This window comes from Rhopalosiphum padi, chromosome 2, assembly GCF_020882245.1.
Source record: "Rhopalosiphum padi isolate XX-2018 chromosome 2, ASM2088224v1, whole genome shotgun sequence".
In the NCBI taxonomy this organism is placed as follows: Eukaryota; Metazoa; Arthropoda; class Insecta; order Hemiptera; family Aphididae; genus Rhopalosiphum; species Rhopalosiphum padi.
The window spans coordinates 74,044,451-74,056,936 of record NC_083598.1 but is presented as its reverse complement, the minus strand read 5'-3'; the positions used below and the strand labels follow the sequence as shown (position 1 = coordinate 74,056,936).

General features: G+C 23.3%; 1 protein-coding gene across 1 annotated transcript in view; it reads left to right on the top strand.

Annotated features, from left to right (window-relative positions):
- LOC132919693 (uncharacterized) overlaps nucleotides 1-12,486 on the top strand; it is a 200,910-nt gene that overhangs the window by 32,145 nt on the left and 156,279 nt on the right. The window contains exon 2 of the mRNA XM_060981474.1: nucleotides 10,525-10,580. The gene's annotated coding sequence lies outside the window, so the exon portion shown is untranslated. The remainder of the gene's footprint in view (nucleotides 1-10,524; nucleotides 10,581-12,486) is intronic.

Sequence of the window (12,486 nt, the reverse complement as noted above, 5' to 3'; positions counted from 1 at the left end):
TTCTATAATAAAATACATTAAACAAATTAATGGAAATATCTTATTCTAACACTACTAATAGTAAACCTTGTCCATCAAAAGAAACTAATTTTGTGGTTTTAAGTGGGTCTATAAACTGGAATTTTCATGTTATGTGATTAAGGTTAACACAATATCTTGAGTGCAATATTAAATAAATTTATCAAACAAATAGTCCTATTGTTTTATTTTCATTTTAACATTAAAGAGCATTAAAAATACTTCTATTTTGAGAATGCTTTATGATAGACAATTTTACCTTATTGGATACTTAAGTTTTTCAATACTTTAGTATATGAGAGTCATACTTTTAAAAATAATATGTAAAAATGGGCATTTTTACGCAAATCCATTTTTGGTTTTTTTGTTGTGTGTGTGTTTTTCTTGCAACTAAAAATTAAACAACTGCAAAGACTACATTTTCACCAAATTTTAATTTTAACATTTAATAGACTTAGTATAATTTTCCAAATTGTTCTCTTTATATATATTTTAAATTGTCGAATTTGTTTTAGATTATTTTCGATGTGATATTCTATAATCAATGCTTAAACTATTAAAAATATATATTCATTTATATAGTTAATTATAATATAATAACAACAGATATTATTATTTATTGCTTTTCTAGTTAGAGTAGGAAGATATGCTGTTTAATAGTTTAAAAATGTTTTTTTTTTGTTGTTGATATTAGGAGTATTGATAATATAACAATTTACGCTGAATTATGACTCAATATTATTTGCATGTATTTGTTATAAGTTGTATGTATATTTTGTAAACATTTACAAATTGTGTTCTCGTATCATATTTTAACGTGTTATAATCATTATATACAAGTATTTCACAAGTCGGTGCAAAATTTTCAAAAAAATTTTAAAGTTCAATAGTGATAATTTTGATTTAATTAATTACTTATAAGTATATTTGTTTTAAAATATACTTAAAATTTATGATATTAGCAGTTAAAAATTCTGTAATTATTAAAATTTAGGTAAAATATACGTAACATTATATATTTTATTGTTTTAATGAATTGAATAAATTGTTACTGATAGTATTTTCTCTTTTGTAGTGTGTGGGTATGGGTAACAAAATTATATGTATTCAAATTATTGCAGGAAATAATATGTATGCAATAAAAAATTATTTATATTTTAGACTCTCATTGTTTTCACACTCGTAGTTAAAAGGTTTTAAATAAAGATAAATTGACTATATTTAAATTTTGGAATTTGTTTTCATAAAAAATATGTGTTTTAAAACCAAAAATAACTTGTTTTAATCTGAATTTAAATTTATATAATATGATAATATAATATAAATATACATTAACACGAGTGTCAAAATCTTCATAGGCTGTATACACATGTATCCCAAAGAGGTTAAATCATGGCACTTGAGGATTTTTCTTTTATGGGAAAAAATGGTTTCTTTTATGTAAAATATTACCTAATAAATTTTATATTATCTTCTGTAAACCATTGATGCAGTAACGGTAATCGTTATAATTTATCATTTTTTATTCACTGGGTTATTATTCAATACTTATCAGTTTTATCTTGTTAATGTATTTTTTTATTCACATTTGGAATGACGTTTATTTTTGCTAATAGAAAATAAATCTAACAATGAATAATTGTTTTTGTTTATTATAACTTATAAACATTACTTTGATGTTAGATTTTTTTTACAACTATCTTAGTTTAAATTCACGTGTACATTATTTGAAATAATTTATAGCATTTTTAATTTAGTATATAAAATTAAAAAGTTATTATATTAATGCACAGGTATATATTAGGTATGATTAAACTCGTGGTCATGTTTAATTTTAACTAGTCTATCAGTGATATTTTAGTAGGTATTTATTGTCAGATAGTAGTTAATTATTTGAATGTGTTGTTGTTAAATTGTACTAATAATATTGTAAATACTTAAAATACTAATACAAATAAGGTGATTCTATTTAGCGTCTATAATTATTATTTTTAAATTATTCTATACCATTGAATAACAATATCTTTTAAAAAAAATACTATATTTCTACATTCTGTTGAAATATTTACTTTTTTAATGAAAACATTTATTTTTAAATTTTATATTCCAAATCAATGTATAATTCAGAGAACTTCGATATTTATTTTTAAACGATTAGTTAATTAGTTATAACTTATAAGTTTTTAAATTTTAAAAGAATGTATCAACGTTTTGTGGTGTTCCCATGTGCCACTTTACTTGTTTCATCTTAATATTGATTCTTATAACTAACTACGTATCTATTAAAATTGAAATTTTAAATTTTAAAATTAAATTAAAAATGTGTATTTTCATTAAAAAAAAAATATATTAATAATAATAAAGATAAAAATTAAATCACACATATATATATATATAAATATATAAGTATATTTGTTCAAAAATATTTGGAAATAACGTCTTTAAACACCAAGAAAAAATATTTTCAAAATAATGAATGTAGAATCTTAAAAATGTACCATATTGTGTTTATTTATTATATCTAATACGTACCTATATGTGTTTTATAATTAATACTCATTGATATTATCATTTCATAATAATTATTATTTTTAATTTCATAAATCTTGCCGAGTTTACATTCGTAATTAGTTAATGTTTATGACGATCTAATAGTTAATTTTATAATAATAACGATCAGTATTAAAAGTACAGCATGACATAGATACTTATGTATTTCATGAATGTAGATTCAGTGTATGCATTTTGTAATTGTAGTTGGCAACTAGGTAATTACATCGGTGCTTAGCCTAAGTTTTATCGTGATTTTCAATTATTAATCACTATTTCATTAATATTTTCTGATAACTTCTATTAATTTGAAATCAGTATGGCGTATAATAATATTGGAGACTTTATTTTTCTTTCTCCTACTGGCCCAACACTAGAAAAAATTAATTCATCATGGATTAGAACTTTAGTTCAATATCCAAAAGCGTGATGTCTTTGCAAGAATGATAGCATATATCTGGAAATAAAAGATTTTAAACAAAATGTCCAGTAGTAGTGCCCGGGAGAAACGTTAAAAGACATCGTTTGCATTGAAATCTACAAGACGTGATTTCGAGTATTTCTTATAGATAATAAAATATAATCCCTCGAAATGGAAACCCGACAATCGACATTTTAAATTGGGCGTGGTTTTGTGTATTGTTAAAATGGAAGTTTTAATCGAAAAACATTTGTTACTATAATGTTTGCCTTATGAAAGTTCAAATATATTATGTATATATTAAAGTCAAAGATTGAACAAAATTAAGAGATTAATTCATTTTTTTACATATAAACAATCATTAATTTATCCAATTAATGAGCACTGTATACTGTATAGTTTATATTAAAAAATATTTAAAAACTAAATTTAGTTTACGTATAACGTACTTATTATTACACATTTGTAACTTAATCAAAATAAACATAAAATTATTTAAAATTTAATACAAAATTCTGAATTTAGTTATATTTTCAATTCAAACACAATTTTTTGTCATAAATACATACAAATAGACAATATGTGTATTTTATAGACTGATTCATATGTTCCACGTCTTTATATTGTGTCAAAGCACTTAATGAAGTTTGTTTTTATTTTTATTTGTTGAGTCTGAAATATTTTTCGGAAAAAAATACCATATTTTTGTACATTACTGGTAGTTACTGATGATGAATTTGGTACGGTTAATACTTTGTGGAGTCAAAATTATAGAATTCTAATAATTTTTATAATAATATAATTATCACGAATGATTAATAAAAATCACGTAAAAAGATTTTTATAAAACCTTTCAATTCTGTTCAGAAATTAAATTAACATAGGTACCAATAAAATAGTAATAATTTCGGAAAAAGCCGATGGCTCAGAGGCATAATCTCATTAAATATAATTAAAAAAAAAAAAAAAAAAACATTAGTTTTTACTTTTTTGATTAACTGCAATTATTTGCATTGAAAACAAGAGTATAGATCAATATCCTGCACTCAGTAGTGGATGGACGAATGTGACACAAATATTGGTTAATAAATAAATCTCTATGTTTAATAGTTAGGTCTAGGTGCATTAGTGCATATATTGTAATTTGTAACACAGCTAGGTTAAACATGGAAATCCTATTACATTAAACATGAAAGAGTAAAATCAATGATATTTATACATAGCGTGTGATATGTGTGTAGTGTTTCATGTTCAGAATAATAATTTACATCATATAATTCATAAGACGTAACTTATTATTTGGTGAATCAAATTACGATAAATAGACAATTCTTAACTGGTCCAGTGTGGTCCCGCAGGAGCCATGGCGGTGCTACCTTTCTATGAATTTCTTTTATTATTATAGGTAGGCACGTGTGGTATCGAGTTGTTTTCTGTAGCATGTAGACTGTTGGTTGTAGAAAAAAATAGATATAAGTTGGTATTAAAAATTTGATAACAAATTACTATAACCCAGGGCTGTATCAATTTTTAAATGATTTCTAAATATACTGTAATACTTACTTGTAATAATAAAAACAAACCATAATAAGTATATATTTTATTTATAAGTTAAAATATTATAAGATGTAAAAAAAATATATATTTGTTAATATTATTAATCCATCGTCAGAGCCTCAGCCTCGATAGTTTATACGGTCAAAAGGATAATAACTTCTCCGAACCATTGAAGTAGATATGGTATTCAGCTCATGTGCTCAAACTAAGATGACTACTGATATATATTAAGAAAAGTGCAGTGCTCTAGTCATGTGGAATTTCGGTAGTCCCTAATTGCTCATTTAGACCCGATCCTTTATTTGATAGTTATTTACTCATCGAAACCAATTGTTTTAAAACTAATCAAACCCAATAACCACCTTTTTTTTAGTAGTCTGAAAATTAGGATACAATTAGGAAGCTACTTGAAAATTATCAAGTATATTTTTTTAAATTCAAAATTTAATGATAGTGAATAATAAGATACTTAAAGAGTACCTAAAATATAAGCTAGTATGAATAGGTATACAAATTAAACCAATTTGAAACAAATTAAAACAATTTGAAAGTAAACCTAAATATTTAGGTACAAAAAATATTTTTAAATTTAAATTTAAAACAAAATCAATTAAAATTATTATAATATAAAAACTTACAAGTCCATGGGTTCTTGTATTTATTGCTTTGTTTAAATTATAACATTTTAATTTTAAATTAATAAATTAATTTTTTTTTAATATATTGAAATTAAAATAGTGATTTTAATAATAATTTTCTAAATAAATAATTTTAAACATAATCCCAACATTTCCTGTTTAAAGTTCTTTATAGTTGCATCAATATTTATATAAATTAATTAGTTATCAATAGATTTTAATACAACATAGGAATGCTTAGAACATTATTTGAAAGACCATGTAAATCATTTTATTTACTATTTTATTTTATTTTTCAGTTGATCAGTTATATTGTTTGGAAACTTGAACAAAAATTTGGTACTATAGAATCGATAAAAAATAAAATCATATGATCCTATAATTAATAATATATTAAATATGTTTATTCACAATACCATAATATTTTACATTAGTTTAGTTGTTTAATTTTTATTATTTGTTTGTATAATTTTTCGTAAAATACTTCATAGCTTAAATTTATTTAGTGTACCTTTTACTATCGATTTATTATTACATTGAATTTTGTATAAATGCTAATACATTTTTAATTCAGCATTTTTTACGACTGAATATTCAATTATTATGATTTATTTACGGTAAATAAATGAACAAGACACGTATATAATTTTAAAACTGAATAGAGATTACTGATTAGCATCAATTCATAAAATTTTTTTAATTATTTTCATATTTTTTATTTTAACCTTTGGAGTAATAGAAAAATTAATACAATTATTTATTTACATTAAATATATCAATACTATTATTATACAGATAATTAACGTTGACTTACTACCCAAATTAATAAGAAACACTGTGTTAACTATTAAAAAACTAAAAAGCACCTACCATATAATTTCTTTATTATAATATTATTAATTATTATACATATTATGATTAAGCTGGGAGTCGAACCGACTTTTTCTATCTTTGACTAATACACGTTAATCGTAGAAATATATATTTTTTGTTTTTTTGAATGTATCAATTGATGTAATGAAGTGATTCTATTACTGAACACTTACATTTTTAGTTGAGTATAATACTTGAGATCGACTTTTCATATTTTTGATTACAAATTCTTTAAAAATTAAAATATGACAATTTTTTAATTTTAGATTTTTTTAAATAAATTATTTGTTTAGAATCCAAGGTCTTAAAATCGTAAAAAAGTCAATACTTGATAAAATAATGAACGTTTAATGATAAAAGAATCACCAGGTATAAAATATAAACAAGAGAAACTTACTATGTTATATCATAAAGGTAGTTATTAGATTGTTATCCAAAAATGATTAAATTAAGTAAATTAAACTACTTTAGTATCTGAGTAGCACAATGAATAAATTAGTTTTATAAAGATAGGTTTTTTTTCATCTTTCATAGTAATATGGAAATTTATAGAAAAAAATGCTCCAATCTAAAAAATTAAATGTGGTTTCTAGTAGAAAATAAGATATAGGTACTTAGTTTGTTCTCAAACTTGGATGGTCTAATGTAGAAAATTCAGTTATTTTTTTGAATAAAAGCGAACAATAATGAACAACGGATATATTTACTAAACATGCGTTTTTGACAAATTAGATATTTTTTATTTTAATATTATTATTTTGTATTCCGTTTCATTTCATACTATAATGTATTTTATGATTCGAACTACGTGAAATTGAAATCAAACTACGTACATGTTCTTTGAATAAATCATAAATATTTTAATTTGTTTGTTACACCGTATTATTTTTTTTTAATAACTCTTTATGACTAATGTTAAATGATTTATTAAATTGTATTAGATACTAATTTCCTTTTATGTAGATGTTCAATTAAATTAATTTTAACCTACAATTTTTCAAATCGTTTTAAAAATATGAAATGTTTCCTTTTTCTTTACATCTAACACGCATGTTCATATAAAATTTTATTTTTGATCATTAATATATAGGAACATATCGTTAATCTCTTTTAGAAAGTTGTTACTATCAAAACTTAGTCTATAACATTCTAAAGATGTACTTACATTATTTTATATGTGTAGTGTGTGTTATCTTGTTTTAATTTAAGTACATAGAGAACAATAGGTACTACTTACAGTAGCTTTGCGCCGAGCGCATTTAGTCGTGTTTTGTTCCTTTGTTTGTTTAAATGTCATAGTAGTGTGAAACCAAACTGTGTTATTTACTCACACAAGCAAGTACAATTTTGAAAACTTGAATTCTCTCTTTCAGCTCAGCAGATTTAATGTACTAAAACTGTTTACTTCCTTTTTAACGTTCAAATATACTAAATTTGTTTATTATATTACTATTTCTTTCTTAGCTAAAATATTTTAGAGTTAATTATTATATATATTTATATGACACAGAATTACCTTTTAAATCATTTACGTTTAATTTTGACCTTTTTTATCCTTTGAATGATTCAATAATAATATTATACATTTCTGAAGTTGAAAGAATGAAAAATTATAAAAAAAAGAGTAAATACACCTAGATAATTAAATATATAGAAAAAACATTTTTTTTTTAGAAATTTTAAAATAGTACAATTTGGGTTATATGGAATAGTACCAATTATTTCATTATTATTTAATAATATTATAAATACTAATACTACATATATTAGTTTATAATATTATACATACTATAATAATATATGCGTTATATTAGAGAAAAATATTGTTGTTTTTCATTCAACAAAGTCAAGATAAAGCTATACAGTTATGCGCCAATTACTTAAGTAGAGGCTAAAATGGAAGTTAAACTGAAGTTCGAAGAGCTATGTTGGTTTCGCAGTAGAACAAGAGTTTTCCTTTGATAAGATGTATGTTTAAAATAGGTTCCTTTATACAAGAATCAAAGTGCGTTTTGGTATAAACTGTAAGAATAAACTTAGTGTAAATGATTAAGACGTTTAGTATCTGTCTATATTAAAAAGTAATTTGATTCACTATTGATATAATATTTAATATTTTATTCATATTACTCATATAATTTATATCAGACTATCTTACATTAATTATATTTACAATTATAAATTTTTATTATTTTTTTTGCGCTATTTACAGTTAAATTAACTGTATACTATATATATATTTATAAAATAATATCTGTTTTATAATGTTGATGCATATTTATATAAAGTTAAGACTGTTTTACTATCTATACCCATATTAATCAGATTAAATGGATTGTCTTAGGGCTTTGTTTGATGTGTATAATTATTATAGTATTTTTCATAAAATTTTGAATTATTGCATTTTTTGGTACATTATTTTTAAACTATGATAGTTTAATAAAATGTTGTAATTATTTTTGATTTATTTCTTCGATTTTAGTTCTACATATTATACATTTTTATCGTTGTATACATTTATAATAATATAAAGTTTTTTGGGAAGACTTGTCAAATATTTTATTTATTAATTTCTTATTTAGTTACATTAGGTATTTAAAGTTTAAACAGATATACTTATATGTTTGGCAAAACGTTAAATTTCACATTTTAAATGTAGGATACTAGAACTTATCAAAAGGCAATATTACAGTTACATGAGACATAACTATTGTATAAGAGGGGGATCAGTGAAATAAACCTAATATAATATGTATCATAAATAGGCATGTTAAGATATTTATTACAAAAAATGCATTACCTAGTGTATAAAAAAATAATTTTAGTGAAACTCAATATCCTCAAATACAAATCCCTAACTATACTTATGTATATACAGTTATGTGAATTATCTATAGACTGTTATAAAATGTATCCATGGTAAGTTTTTTGGAAGATATTTTAAATGATTTACCACTTTTGAATTTAGTTATATTATTTACACAGTTAAACAGAGATAATTTTAGAAACGATGCCAAGTCGTCACATTTTTTAATTTAAAATAATGATATTATAACCTTTTATATGATACTTTTTTATACACCAATAGAAATCACTTTTTTAGTCCTTTACTCCATATATTCTTGAATACGCATCATATCACCAATATATATATTAGTCATGATCATATAGAAGCATTCACATGTTTGTAGTATCTTATGTCAATGATTTTGTGAGGGTACAATATCTCCAGGTTTTTAATCTTGGTGATTTTATGACCTCACATATTTTTTCACCAGTGATCCAGGCATTAAATCTAAATGGTCCACGGTATTTAGACAACATTCAAATATAATTTATACATGGATTTTTTCCAGTAATATAAATATTTTAGTTAGAAACCACATTATATAATGTTTAAGTAATATTTTATTAACTAGATAGTATCTAAACAATAATACAAATGTTATTAATAAATATAAATAGGATAAATCAGTCATTCATATTTATTTTTTACTACTTTACTTGTTATTTATACTATCAATTAAATTAATTTGTACTATATATTTATAAAATAAACACTTCTCTTTTTTTTTTATAATAATAGTATGTAATTCATTTGATAAAAACTCTTCATCCCAAACACAAGATTAAGCTTAAATTAATAAATATATTCTTTATTTAGATTTTAGGTATATATTTATTATATTGTATTGCATGTTTTTGTAAATAATTATTAGTAAAAAGAAACACATGGATTGATTTTACTATACTAAAAATGAAAAAAAAATATATAAATACCATTTTTTGTAACTTAAAAATTATAATTGCCTCAATGGTTTGTACTCTTTGCTTACTACCTACCACTTTTCCTACCATATTTGTTGAATAAGCAAAAAATAATTTACTAATGATCCCCAATAAAGAATATTTTTTTGCTCTATTGTTATTTTTGTGGAAAAAATATATGGTTTCAATTCACGATTAAGATGTATAATTATTATCGAAGATAGATATAATATATTATAAGTTACGTGTTTCTCCAAATAATAAATATCATTAAGAATTACTTTTAATATTAAAATTTTTTATTTAAATTTTCAATTTATGTTTGTAATCTTATTTTATAAATTAAATATTGTATTTTATTATAACATTACATTTTTCATTTGGGTTTGATTTTTAAAATATTGATTTTAACTTGTTTTATATTTATTATTTGTATTTTAAATTAGTGATTGTTAAATGTAATGTATATAGTAATATAACATAGTTTAATTTATTTTTCTTTCAAGAAATAAGAATTTTACTTATATGGTATTAAATTCTAAACCTCTTTTTTTCTTTTAACAACGACAATCCCACATATAAAATATACCGTTTTCCTTATATATTTTCATAAATTATTATACTCAAAATATTATACATTTTTTTTAATATATCTATTATACTCATATCACTAATATTTTGTTTAACTTAATTTTTCAGATTGCTCGTATTTAATTGAAATATAAATTGAGAATTGTTGAAGAAACCTGAAAAAAGTAAGCACCTATTTATTTATTAATTTAGTTTAAGTACATAAAATACTTTATAGACGTATTGGTGAATTAATCCTTTCAAACACTTATTACAAAGTATAATAATATACTTTATATACCTACATTGATATTTTATTAAAATAAAAATGTAACTTATAATATTTATCATATTGGATTGTATATTATACATATATATACATAGATATTAATTATTTTCGAAATCGCATGACTATTGACTATATTTGTTTATTCATTTACTGTAAATTAAAAATATCTTTTATATTAAGACATGTTAGTGAAAATTATATATAGAAATAAAATCATACATATATATACGCTTATGCTTGCCTTGAAAATTATAAATAAAAGAAAAACCACTTTTTGTAATTTATAGTGCATTTCGAATTTTAAGGGAAAACTTTTAATACAATTATTTTACTCTAACACATTGCGTTTGGCTTAAAACCAAAAATCTTTGCGGTCAATGACTATAATATGTCTGAACTATTCGAACTGTTTAGAATGTGCAGAAATTTTGTGGTCAAAACATTTTTGTTCGTTAATTTGTATTGTAAAGACCTAAAAAGCGTACATCCTACAGTGGTCAGTATTTGTGCTAGTGCAATATTTTCTGTTTTTTGGCTTTTACCTTTTTATAAACCATTATACACATTATGTTATGTATTTTATATCTTTGGCTGAATAAGTATATGTTTATCGCGTATATATATATTAATTTACTGTAACCAAACAATATTCTAAGTACAATATTTTGAAATGTGTTCTGAGTCAAAACGTTTTTCTTTTTAAGAGCATTTACTTTGTGTACGTGGTACATATTATTATTATACAACTATAATAGTCGACGTACACGTGATTTTCTGTTGTACATTCATCTTGTGAAGGTCACCGGCTGATTTATCTCCTTAGGTCTGTGCGGTTTCTCGTTCTCGGCGACCAAAGGTCTTCGGTTTACTGGATAAAATAAATGTTATTGCAGTACCAACTGAGTTTGGAAATTTTCATTCAAACTGTTTTTACTTTTGGCGTATCTCGTTTAATTGTATTATGTGATGAATTCATATTAAAGATATTTCTATCAAAAAAATTATGTTCTGCTTTGGAAAGTAATAACTTACTCTTTATAGTAGTTTATACTTGGGTAAAATATGTATAATTATTTATCTCCAGTTTTTGAAGTATACATTAATACCAATTTTAATGCGATAACTTAATTTATAACAGGCGTAGGTATAAAAATAATATGTAACATTATGCATTTATTAGCAAAAGGTTTTTCGTTAAAAATGTCAAAAAATGGGCCATCCGTTTGCAATTAATATTTTTTAATATAGAAGGAATCAATTTTAATATCTAATATCATCTCGGTTTTAGCTACTTACATAAGGTTTACTAGTATTATAAGAACAACGCGCGCGAGACGCCATTCAGTCCGTTCGCCCGGTTGGCGCAGTATACAACGTGTCAGACGCTTCCCCGGAGTTACGGCCGTCGCCTACTTTTACATACTCGTGTTTTTATCGTTAAAGTACATTCCTAACCGTTCGCGTTTCATTTTATTCTACACACTATTTTCGCCTGTCAGTGATTTCTGTATTGTGTCGTTAACCGCACGTCGTATTGTGTTTTCGTCGTATGTGCTGCGACGGTTTTGTGTTGGAGGATGTACGCCGTATTCTATGGATATTAGAGTTGTTAATCATCTACCGTGAGTGGCGATATCGTATATTATTGAATTCGTCGCACATGAGCACATGGTGTTTCTTTACTTATTATACAGCGCTGTACGTACGACTTATCGATCAAGTTGTCGTAGTTACTGTGTAGTATGTTTGAACGTAGTCTTCTCGTCCATATTATGCGATAACAAGGGCAACGATATCTGCTA